We start from the raw sequence: 11,900 nt of genomic DNA, 5'->3' as shown, positions 1-11,900 counted from the left end.
TAGGTGGCACAGTGGATAAGCAAACAGTCGTACGAGTTCAAATCCGACCTCAGACACTTAATAATTACCTAGTTGTGTGACCTTGGACAAATCACTTAACCCTACTGTCTTGCAAAAACTAAAAAAACTTTAAAAAAAAAAAGAACCATAGGCAAGTAATGTAAGATCCATAATGGTAATACATATGAGTAATATAATCACAATTTTAAAAAAATACAGACATTCAAAAGGGGGGGCAATTCCTTTTTTTTTTACAAGGCAAATGGGGTTAAGTGGCTTGGCCAAGGCCACACAGCTAGGTAATTATTTAGAGTCTGAGGCCGGATTTGAACTCAGATATTCCTGACTCCAGGGCCAGTGTTCTATCCACTGTACCACCTAACTACCTGGCAATTCCTTTTTTTGATTGTATAGATAATACAGATACGAAATACAAAATAACAAAGGCAAGAGATTCAGATTCATTTCTTCTGTAACACTTGATACAGTTCTATGATTTAGGATGTAGCTTCAGAGATTCTCTTCAATCCAGATTACTCATATTTCCTTTTTTGTTAAAATTTCTTAATATTTTAAACAATCACACTTAGGATCATCATTAAATGAAATTTTGGAAATTTCTGAGATCTTGATGAATACCCTTCCATAACAATGAGGATTTCACTATAAACATGATTCCAAAATACTCACTAACTTGACTGTCAATTTGAATTTTAGATAATGGTAGACCAAATCATTTAAATTTCTATACTTGATTTTAATATTGATTGTCTGACAAGATTATAGCAATTTACTATAAAGGTCAGGGACATAAAAGGAAAATCAATGGTCCCTTATGTATTTTAAATGTCTGTTCCAGGCAGAGCTCTTGTAGGTAGCCAGACCTATCAGGTAAGAGACATTTTTCTGAATGTCACATTCATGGGAAACTGAGTCAGAAAGGGTCTAACCTCAGATCATAAGGAAAAGTCACCCTTTCAACTCTTATCCCAATGACTCTTTCACTTGTAAATTTCAACAAAACCCCTTGAGTTTTTTTTTTTTCTTTTCTGGTTTCTATGGACTATGATGCACCAGCATTTTTCTTTTAATACCTGGATTTCAGACTTAAGATAGCCAATTTCATTCTCATGAAAACTTTTTATAATTATTTCCTATACTCAGACAGAGATTCCTCTCTAAACTCCATAGACTAAAGGATCAGAAATTGTGCCATATTTTGATTATGATCATATAGTGTTAACAATAAACATTACATGAAAAAATCACAAAATGTTATCGATGTTGCCACAGGTGATTTTACCACAAAAAATTTGAAACATGTAACACATAGAAACAAAAATTTTCTTTAAAATTTTCAGTTAATATGCTTTAATACTTGCGTATGAAACAGATGTTCTGAATTTTAAATGTAACAATCAACACATACAAAGGTGATATCATTGCAGGAAAAATGGAGAAAGAAATAATAAATAGTAAAAATTTTTAAACTGATATATACATACATAAATACTTGAGAATATTATTCATAATATGTTTGATATTACTACCATATTTTAAAATGCAAAACTACAGTTATAAAATACTTAAATCTTATATCAATCCCCTCTTTTTTTCTTTTTGAGTCTAAGGGGGTACAAAATGCCACCTGCAGACCAAAAGAAATAGAGGGCCTTTTTAACTTTACATTTCTTCAGAGGATATGAAGGGAAGTTCTTTAATATTCCTCATTTGACCATGGGACATTTACAACTTCCATTCCATGCGAAATGACTACAGATTTATTTTTACTTCCGTTCTATGCAAAATGACTACAGATCTTATTTGCCATAGTAGTATAACATCCAGTAATTTCATGTTTATTCACTTTTACCCAAATAAGCATATCAGTCTTAAAAAGAAAATGAGATTTCTCAGGAACTTAATCTCACACATGATAATTTCAAAACATAGTGAGAATTTTTCTATTTGCAAACTTTAAATGCACTTAATAGTAGCCCAACAGTTAATTGTTTCATAAACAGTAAACTTAAAAAAATAGAAACTTTTCCATGACAGCCAAAAGCGAATATCATCACATTATTTGCAGTAAATTAGTTTACAGATTTGAAAATCCAGTAGACCCTATACAAAATACATAAAATAATTTTTACAAAAGTCTTTTTCTGAGTTCTCTTTTTAAAAATGGTAATAAAAATCCCTGATGTTAAAAAAGGATAATATATTAATTATGAATTTGCAAAGTGATGGACATCTTTCTTATTCAATTTTTTTTTAGGATTTTGCAAGGCAAATGGGGTTCAGTGACTTGCCCAAGGTCACACAGCTAGGTAATTAATAAGTGTAAATTAGTGTCTGAGATCATATTTGAACTCAGGTCCTCCTGACTCCAAGACTAGTGCTCTATCCACTGTGCCACCTAGCTGCCCCTCTTGTTCAATCTTAAAGCAAAAAAAATTTGGAAATTGGAATTTATCAAACCTAAATTGGTATAAAATTTATTTTTAAGTATTATAAATTAATCCCACAAATTCTTCACAGGTAATAAATCCCAATTTCTACAGAACTCCTATGTGCCACCTTCCTTGAACTCCAAGATATGATAAAAAAGGGTCTGTTGATTTAATACATTGAGAAATATATCTAACTAAATTACTCTTTTGTTCTATTCTTAAGAAAGTTTTATTTATTGAGTTTTACAATTTTTTCCCCTATTCTTGCTTCCCCCCCCCTCCACCCCCCCATAGAAGGCAGTCTTTACATTGTTTCCATTGGTATACATTGATCTAAGTTGAATGTGATGAGAGAGAAATCATATCCTTAAGAAAGAAAAATAAAGTATGGGATAGCAAAATTACATAATAAGATAACAGGTTTCTTTTTTTTCTAAATTGAAGGTAATAGAGTACAGAAGGAGGTCCCTAGATGGAGACTAGGCCGATCCTGGGCCGGCTCTAATGCTTGCCTCCCCAAGGTACCTTAGGGGATGTGTCTAAAATTGTCGTGGATTTTGCTGACCCAACAGAAGTCAATGGCTACTGGGCTCTGAATGTAGCCTCCACTCTTTGCCTGACCTCAAGGCTCCTCAAGGTCTTTCCCCCCAATCCTGGTCTGAAACAAACTGTGGTGAACACCTCTTCTCTCTGTGCTCTGAAACCCTTCAAGAGCTGGAGACTCTATTTTGCTAGCAAGGCTGGCCAAGACATGATATTCAGAGTCTTGGCAGAGGAAGAATACAGTGTGTGGGTGCTGAGCTATGCCCCAGGCCCTCTGGACACTGACATGCATTAGGAAGCCCAACAGAAAATCAAGAACTTGGAGTTGTGACAGATAATCAACAATTTGAAAGAGAACCAGTCCCTGCTGGACAGCTCTGTCTCTGTCCAGAAGCTCTTGGACCTTTTGAGTCAGGCACCCACATTGATTATTATGATGAATAGGACTGGTTGCCCTCCACCATCTGGGTACCAATTCACCTTCCCCTGTCATCCTGTTTTCCCCCTCCTTGTTCTTCACAAGTGCCTCTCAACCTTTTCATGGAGAGGGGTGGTGGTGGGGTGGTATGACTTAGTAGAGAGTCCTTGGATTAGAAGGCAGAAGACCTACTCCATGTCAGCCAGGCCATAATGGGTCTCTGAACCAAGGCTTCAGAGTCCCAGTCCAGGGCTCTACACTCTGCCATGATGTACCCTCCTCGCCTCCTCCATTCCCTTTGATTTCTTATATGACTTCCACTAGAATTGACTCTTTTCTCCATTCTGCATTGTCTCTTTCTTCCCCTTCCTAAAGATCCCATTGGGTGCCCAACCTACTGAGTACAGGTTACTCAAGACTGGAAGTGTTAGGGATAGAGTGATTCTATTGGAGAATTCTGGGGGGGGGGGTAGTAAAAAGGGAGACCATACTGGAAGAAGAGGTGATTTTGTGACTCTTTCAAAGGCACATAGAACACAATGCTAGGCTTGCAGTCAGCAAGCTGAGTTCAAATCCAATTCTGATATTTATTGTGACTGGACAAGTTACCTCATGTTTGTCCCTCAAGTAGCTTCCTAAGACCTGAAGCTAAATTCTGAGACTGGTTACTATCTGTCTTGGTCAAGGAAGCTCTCATACTGGGAGTGCTCCATGCTGAAATCATGTCATTCCTGTATGAAAGGGATAGAGAGAGAGAGAGAGAGATTCATTAGGATGAAAATGTGTTTCAGTTTTCTTTTGTGATTGCCCCCATCCTCAGAGAATTCAATAAATACTGAGAAAGTAAAAAATAAAAAATAAACAAACAAACAAATAAATTGAAGGTAATAGTCTTTGGTCTTTGTTCAACCTCCACAATTCTTTCTCTGGATACAGATGGCATTCTCCATCACAGATAGGCCCAAAATTGTCCCTGATTGCACTGATGGAATGAACAAGTCCATCAAGGTTGATCATCACCCCACCCTGTTGCTGCCTAACTAAATTACTCTTACAAACAAATTTAAGTCAAATTCCTTTCAAACATTGACTTTAAAGAGTGACATCACATAATTAACCCATTTATTGGCAATTAAATTAATATAAATTACTAAAATCAGGTGGCTAAAATTGTTAAATGCCCATCAGATTTTCTAAAAAAAATTCTTGATAAAGATTTATGACTTGATGGTTCTAAAAATCCTTTTTTCTTTATGATTACAGGATTTTCTTTATATATAACAATCTTATGAAATTCATGAGTCAAATGTCAAAAACTGTGGTTACAGTAAGCAACAATATATAAAAATTTAGTTTTTCTTAATTCATTCATTCTGTTAATAGCACAATTTTAAAATTCCCAATTATTTCCTGTTACTAGAACAGTCATGTACATCACAATATCATAATCCAAATTATGTATTTTTTCAACTTAAAAAAACTCAAGTTAAACAATATATGAACTTAGTAATGCATAGAAAATCAACCCATGTATGGTTATCTCATTAAAAAGGTGATCATATCACTTTAATACATTTTGGGTTTTTTTTTGGCAAGGCAATGTGGTTAAGTGACTTGCCCAAGGTTACACAGCTAGGTAATTAAGTGTCTGAGGTCTGATTTGAACTCAGATCCTCCTGACTCCAAGGCCAGTGCTCTATCCACTATGCACCTAGCTGGCCCTACGTTTTTTAATTTATATAGTCCTATTCCTTTTCTCTTCAGAACTAAATTTTGAATTAAATCAAGCCAAAATCTGGACCTGTCCTTAAAATATACATATAAATTACAGATATTCCTCTTTTTTTAAAATAAAACAAAAACTTTTTTGTGCAGTTTTTAACTGAGAAGCAGTATCAGAAGATTTTCAGCTTCCATTCTTTATTCTGATATCAACACTTCATTATTTCATGTGAACTTACTAAACCAGCACTGTTTAAAGATACAATGTTTAGTAGAACAAAGATTGTGCCTTGGCATCCTATGCTGTGAGATTTTAGGACCTCTGGCCCAGTCTTCCCAAATCCCCCTAAAAAGGTCCAGGGTGCCTCTTCTTAGATATCTGAGTCAGAGAAGTCTAAAGAAGAGCTGCTGGGGGAGCAATACACAGAGACCACTAATCTAGATTATTATTATTATCATCATTAGTAGTATTTTAACATGCTAATTAAGACCAGTCAAAAAATAATTTTAGGGACAATTTCAATTTCTTTAGATCCCTTATATGTATAATTTGCCAATCAGTAAACAAAACCCTGCTAGTCAATCAGACCAGAAAAGAAGTAATAGAAAATAAGAGAACCCCCTTCTCCCCTCCCAAGAGGGAAGAGACATGACAACAAGCCTGACCATGCAGAGACAGCTGAGAGTTTCACTGTGACTGTACCATACAGAACACATAATTAAAAACAAACACATATAAAACACCTTGAACCAGAGGCGCCCCCGAACTCCAGGGAAAACCCACCTTGCTCTCATGCTAGAGGGTCCCCTAAATACAGCACAGATGGTGCCAGATAAATCTGTACATTCTAAGGATAAATCTCCAGCACCTACCTTGGCAGGAAAACAAAAACAATAGGTGACAAATCCCCAACAAACCAGAGTAAAATCCAGAGAACATTCCATTTTTCAAACAACTGTTACATAAAAAATGTGGTAACCTCGTTACATTCCAGTCATTTTTAAAAACAATTTTGTCGGGCAGGTAGTGCAATGGATGGAGCACCGACCCTGGAGTCAGGAGGACTTGAGTTCAAATCCAGTCTCAGACACATAATCACCTAGCTGTGTGGCCTTGGGCAAATCACTTAACCTCACTGCCTTGTAAAAACTAAAAAAAAAAAGTGTCCATACATATTGCTGACCTTACCATTTGAAAGCAAAAATATATTTACTGCTGGAAAGAACAGATAAGAAAAAATAGACATTACATGGGCCAGGCACAGTGAATATTGCAGCAGGGGGAGGATTGGACAACACAGGAGAAGGAGGCAGTACAATAGCTGAACAGAAGTTTTAAAAATCTGGAAAGACTGTGGGGAAGGACTTCTTTTTTTTTTTCTTTTTAGATTTTTTTTGCAAGGCAAATGGGGTTAAGTGGCTTGCCCAAAGCCACACAGCTAGGTAATTATTAAGTGTCTGAGGCTGGATTTGAACCCAGATAATCCTGACTCCAAGGCCAGTGCTCTATCCATTGCACCACCTAGCTACTCCAGAAGGACTTCTTAATTTCTTGTTTTTACTGTTTTTTAAATCTTTGAGAAGAGACTTACACTTTTTTTTTCCAGTGTCTTGGCTTTTTGAAATAATGACAAACCCTGGTTGCTGGATCCTTAGACTGCCAGGTGTGTCTTGGATGGAGGCTGTCAGCTGTTTGAACTGCATAGTCAGCACCTTATCCTGCTTTACTCGTAATTATCTCTTTTCTTGGAGATCTTTTTCTTTTTGCTCCATTAAATTTTGACTCTATTGTTCTGCTAATTCCACAATGAATTGGGGATGTTTGTTCTGCTAGCCTGGTTGAATTATCTTAATATTTCTTGATAGATTGTTAACAAAAGAAGAAAGAAACTGAGTCTGTCCTTCTCCATCCTTATCATGCTTTAGGCGAGAATTTGTATCAAAAGCCTCAGACAAATGAAATAATGTTTCATCTTGCTTCTGAACATCAGTTTTAATTTTTGAAAAGTCCACTGGTTGGGAAATGCCAGCGGAATTGCAACATAAAGGGCACCTCTTATCACTCAGACTTGTACATAGTGTTTTCCTGATCTGGACATGCTTCCCAATCTGTGTTTTTGGAGCTCTTCAAAAGTAGCTTTGATATCTGCCTTTTTAAACCAATTCTTTGCCTCCCCCTTGCCTACTAAGGTTATAGTTACCTGGCAAATATCTGGGATCTCAGGATTGTGGAGTAACTTTAAACTGATCATTAAACCCAATAAGATCTTTACATGGATCAGGAAAATCCTTAATGTCTGTAATACATCCCTGACCCATAGCTTAAATTTATAATGTGACTAAGTGTAAAGCTTAACCTCTGATCCAGCCTGTACTTCTCCATCTGAGGACATGGAGTGTCTACTACCTTGAAAGCAGGAATTCCAACAAGTTCAGGCTTCAGATTTTTATTTGAAGCTGGGGAAACCATGTTAGAAGTTTTTGGGGAAAGGAAAAGATTTAGGTCTGCCAGCTCTCTTGGCTCAGTAGGGAGAGATTTGATACCAAGACTGGAGGACAATTAGAAACTGGAGCAGACAAGGAACTTTTTGCATCTGCTATCTTATCAGGGTAAGGGGCTTTTGAAGGCGAAATTTTCCCATGTGCTCAAAATGAGGCCTCAGACTTTCTTGGATATTGTGTTGGTTTTTAAAATTAGTTTTGTCTTAAGATAATTAACATTAGTGCTGACAAATGATCCGCACCTAAGCCAGATCAGCTGAAGATTGTCACCAATCAATTTTTGTCACCTTTGACAAAATATGTGATCACTAGAATTATACTGTTTGATCATGTAAAAAGCAGAAGTTCTCTCTACTGGAGCTCTGATCTTAGATTTTGAATTCAATTGGCTCATAATTTCAACAATATCAACAATAACTATACACAAAAACCATACACCAAAAAGACAGTAAACAAGTAACATATAACACACTAGACATATGACAAAAGATACCAGGCAAATATTCCTTTACATTTTTAATCAAACAAAAAAATGCCAAACTAACCACTGAACTATCTTACCAACAAGATACCTCCCTTAGATCAAGAAATAAGCCCTGATGCCCACTTCAGCTGGAAACCAAAAAACAAGCAAAATTTCACAAACCTGTGCAATTGCTCAAACCCTAGCAACAATCCCAGAGAACTTCACTTTAGAAAAGAACACAGTTCACAAACTAGGGAAATTTGAGTTTGAAAAATAACAATCTCACCTTTAGACAAGTCACTCCTGCCAGGCTTAGAGAGATTCCTTGGATGAATCGTCCAGAGGAAAAGTTTTATCCTTTTTAAAATTTAAGCCTAGATCGAAGTCACAGCACCATTTACTGTTAACCATAATTTTCTTTAGCTAAAAATGAAAAAGTTAGTTTTTTTTATAAATGAAGTTTCATTCTCTAGGATCTTGCCAAAACTCATGGGTGGATGGCATCCTTACAAATGCCAATACAGAACTAACTGAATAATCAATATTTATAGAATTTTAACAAAGGATCATAAAACTTTTGGTAACCAATTATACATTTGTACATAAAAATGTCATTGATTATGATTATCTTACCCATCCAAAAAGTTTGTTCTATGTCAGTCCTGACAAAGATCCCATTAGCCCCAGGACTACTGTCTCCTCTTTTACCAAAATGTCATAAAGATAAGAATTTATTCAATCTCTTATCTAGATATCCAGGACAGTTTCCTGCCTTCTCAGGATGGTCTTTACTCTGATTGTTTACACAACTTGCAAGTCAACCTTGTGGATGCAAATTAGAAGAGGACTACACTGTTTCACATAGAGAAAGCTTGCCTTCAGATTTATCTAGACACAGGCCTTGAGTAAGGGCAGAGGTGAACATCCCAGACTTACAGACCTCAAATAGAGGCTGATAGAACAACTTTTGATCAGAAATATTTAATTGTAAATTAAAGTATATCAGATTAGACCCTCCCTTATAGTGTCCCTTCATAAAAAAAAAACAGCTTTGAATGGAAATAGGTTTCATATGCAAATACAAAATAATTTCTGGGGGAATCACAATAGACTTCCTGGAGAAGTGGTCACTTGAGCTGAGCTTTAAAGGAAGCTAAGGATTCTAATAAGCAAAGGTGAAGAACAAGTACATTCCTGGTTAACAAGCAATTTCATGCAAAGACATAATATAGGGAGCTATAAAGTCCCTTTTGGCAACAAATAAACCAATTTGACTTGAACATAGAAGAAAAGTAATATGGAGTAAGTTTGGAAAGACAGGCCAGAGTCAAATTGTGAAAAACTTTAAATGCCAAACTTGAAATATTTGCATTTTATAATATAGAAGCAAGCAGGAACTAGAACTCTTTGAGAAGGGGAATAACATGATCAGATATATCAATTTTTTGATTGATATTTTATTTTTTCAAGTATATGCTATAAAAATTTTAACACTCATCCACTTGTATATTTACAAATTACACATTTTTCTACCAACCTCCGTTCCCAATTCTTTCCCCTCAGTGGCAAACAGTCTTGTAAAAGTTGTACATGTTCATTTGTGTTTCAAATGTTAAATATTAGTCATTTTGTATGTGAGGAATTAGAACTAAGGGAAAAAAAACCATGGGGTAGGAGGAAAAGCATGAGAAGTTTTTAAAAACTGAACATGTGTCTATTCAGATTCTGTGGGTTGGTTTTTTGTTTTGTTTTGTTTTCCACTGGATGTAGATGGTATTATTGAGTGGGATATTCCCTCTTAAAAGTTAATATTCAGGGAAGCTAGGTGGAGCAGTGGATAAAGCACTGGCCCTGGAGTCAGGTGTACCTGGGTTCAAATCCGACCTCAGACACTTAATAATTACCTAGCTGTGTGGCCTTGGGCAAGCCACTTAACCCCATATGCCTTGTTAAAAAAAAAAACCCTAAAGGAAACCTTAAAAAAAAAATAGTTAATATTCCAGGGGTGGCTAGGTGGTGCAGTGGATAGCACACTGGCCCTGGAGTCAGGAGGACCTGAATTCAAATCTGACCTCAGACACTTAATAATTACATAGCTGTGTGACCTTGGGCAAGCCACTTAACCCCATTTGCCTTGCAAAATCCTAAAAAAAAAAGAGTTCATATTCCTAGTGAAGTTCTCTCAGGATTAAAAATCATTATAAACAAAGACAGACTATTACTCTTAGACTATTCTTAGAAGAAAGAGGGAGAAAGACCTTGCATTCCAAGCCAGGCACCCTCCCAATTCTGTTGGGAGGGAAATAGTGGACTATTTCTAGAGAGACCTTGCATTTTTAGTTAGTCACCTATTTGATTGTTAAGACTATCTTAACTGGGAGAACAGTAGACTGTTCCCATGAGAAAAGCCTTACATTCCAATGAAGCTCATAAGACTCCTCTTGTTTGATGATAAGTAGACTGTTACTTCAATAAGATAGTTATAATCCTGAAGGTTATTCTCACCATCTGGATACTGAGGTAATATTTTATGAAAACCTTTCACTCTTTTCTTTGTTGCTGGGGTAGATTTTAACAAGCAGAATGTAGCTATGAAGACTAACCAATGAGTCAACAGAGAGGGACAATAGGAAGGAGGAGGGGATTGAGTTAGGCCATATAATCTTGCTTGACTGCAGTTCCTTGACCTTCACTACCTTTGTGAGACTTGGAGTGTGCCTTTTTCTTGAGAAAAGCCAAAATAAACTTTCCTTTTTGCTCAGAAGAGTCTCTATATTTTTTAAGTGGATTTTTATCCCACACAGTATTGTCTATAACAGGTCTCCCAGGATTGTCCTAGATCGCTGAACTGCTGAGAGGAGCTGCATCCATCACAGATGGTCACCTCACAATGTTGTTATTAATGTGTATAATAATCTCTTGCTTCTGCTCCCTTCATTCAGCATCAGTTCATGTGATTGTTTCTATGTTCCTCTAAAGTTCAACCATTCATGGTTCCTTATAGAACAATAATATTCAATAACATTCATATACCATATCTTGTTCAGTTGTTCCCTCAATTTACAATTCTTTGCCACTACAAAAAGAACTGCTAAAAATATATTTTTGAATATGTGTAACTTTTCCCATTTTGTATGATTTCTTTTGGATATAGACCTAGTATTGCTATTGCTGGGTCAAAAGGTATGAATAGTTTTATTACTCTTTGAGCATTGTTCCATATTACTCTCCAGAATGGTTGGATTAGTTCGCAACTCCACCAAAAACGCATTAATATCCCAATCTTCCCATAGACTCCCCAACAGTGATTGTTTCCCCTTTTAGTCATCTTAGGCTATCTGATAGGTGTGAGGTGGTACCTCATAGATGTTTTAATTTGTATTTCTCTAATCACTAATGATTTGGAGCATTTTTTCCCATGCTTATATATATAGAGAGAGCTTTAATTTATTCCTTTTTCAACAGCCTGTTCATATTCTTGTGACTTGTAACCTTATATATTTGATTCAATTCTCTATACATTTTAGAAATGAAATCTTGATCAGAATCCCTAGCTGTGAAAATTGTTTTGCAGCTTTATATTTTCCCTTTAATCTTGACTGCCTTAGTTTTATTAGTACAAAAGCTTTTCAATTTCATATAGTCAAAATCATTTTGCAATTTATAATATACTCTATTTCTTGTTTGGTCTAAACTTCTCCCCTTTCCATAGATCTGACAGAGTATTGCTTGATCTGTTAATTGGTCTATGGTATCACCCTTTATGTCTAAATTCTGTGTCCATTTTGACCTTATT

The 11,900-nt window shown here is 35.9% G+C and overlaps 1 long non-coding RNA gene and 1 pseudogene across 1 annotated transcript; one reads left to right on the top strand and one right to left on the bottom strand.

Moving 5' to 3' along the window:
* LOC141493257 (sepiapterin reductase-like) overlaps positions 1–3,440 on the top strand; it is a 4,185-nt pseudogene extending 745 nt beyond the window's left edge.
* A 536-nt stretch (positions 3,441–3,976) lies between these two features.
* On the bottom strand, positions 3,977–8,121 carry LOC141516751 (uncharacterized). The gene is made up of 2 exons (XR_012476782.1): positions 6,729–8,121; positions 3,977–4,145 (listed from the first exon to the last, which is right to left on the bottom strand). It is a non-coding gene; the product is annotated as an uncharacterized LOC141516751 (long non-coding RNA).
* Positions 8,122–11,900: the final 3,779 nt, after the last annotated feature.

Source organism: Macrotis lagotis, chromosome 1 (genome assembly GCF_037893015.1).
Source record: "Macrotis lagotis isolate mMagLag1 chromosome 1, bilby.v1.9.chrom.fasta, whole genome shotgun sequence".
Lineage (NCBI taxonomy): Eukaryota > Metazoa > Chordata > Mammalia > Peramelemorphia > Peramelidae > Macrotis > Macrotis lagotis.
The sequence above is the reverse complement of the archived record's forward strand: the minus strand, read 5'-3'. Positions and strand labels throughout refer to the sequence as shown.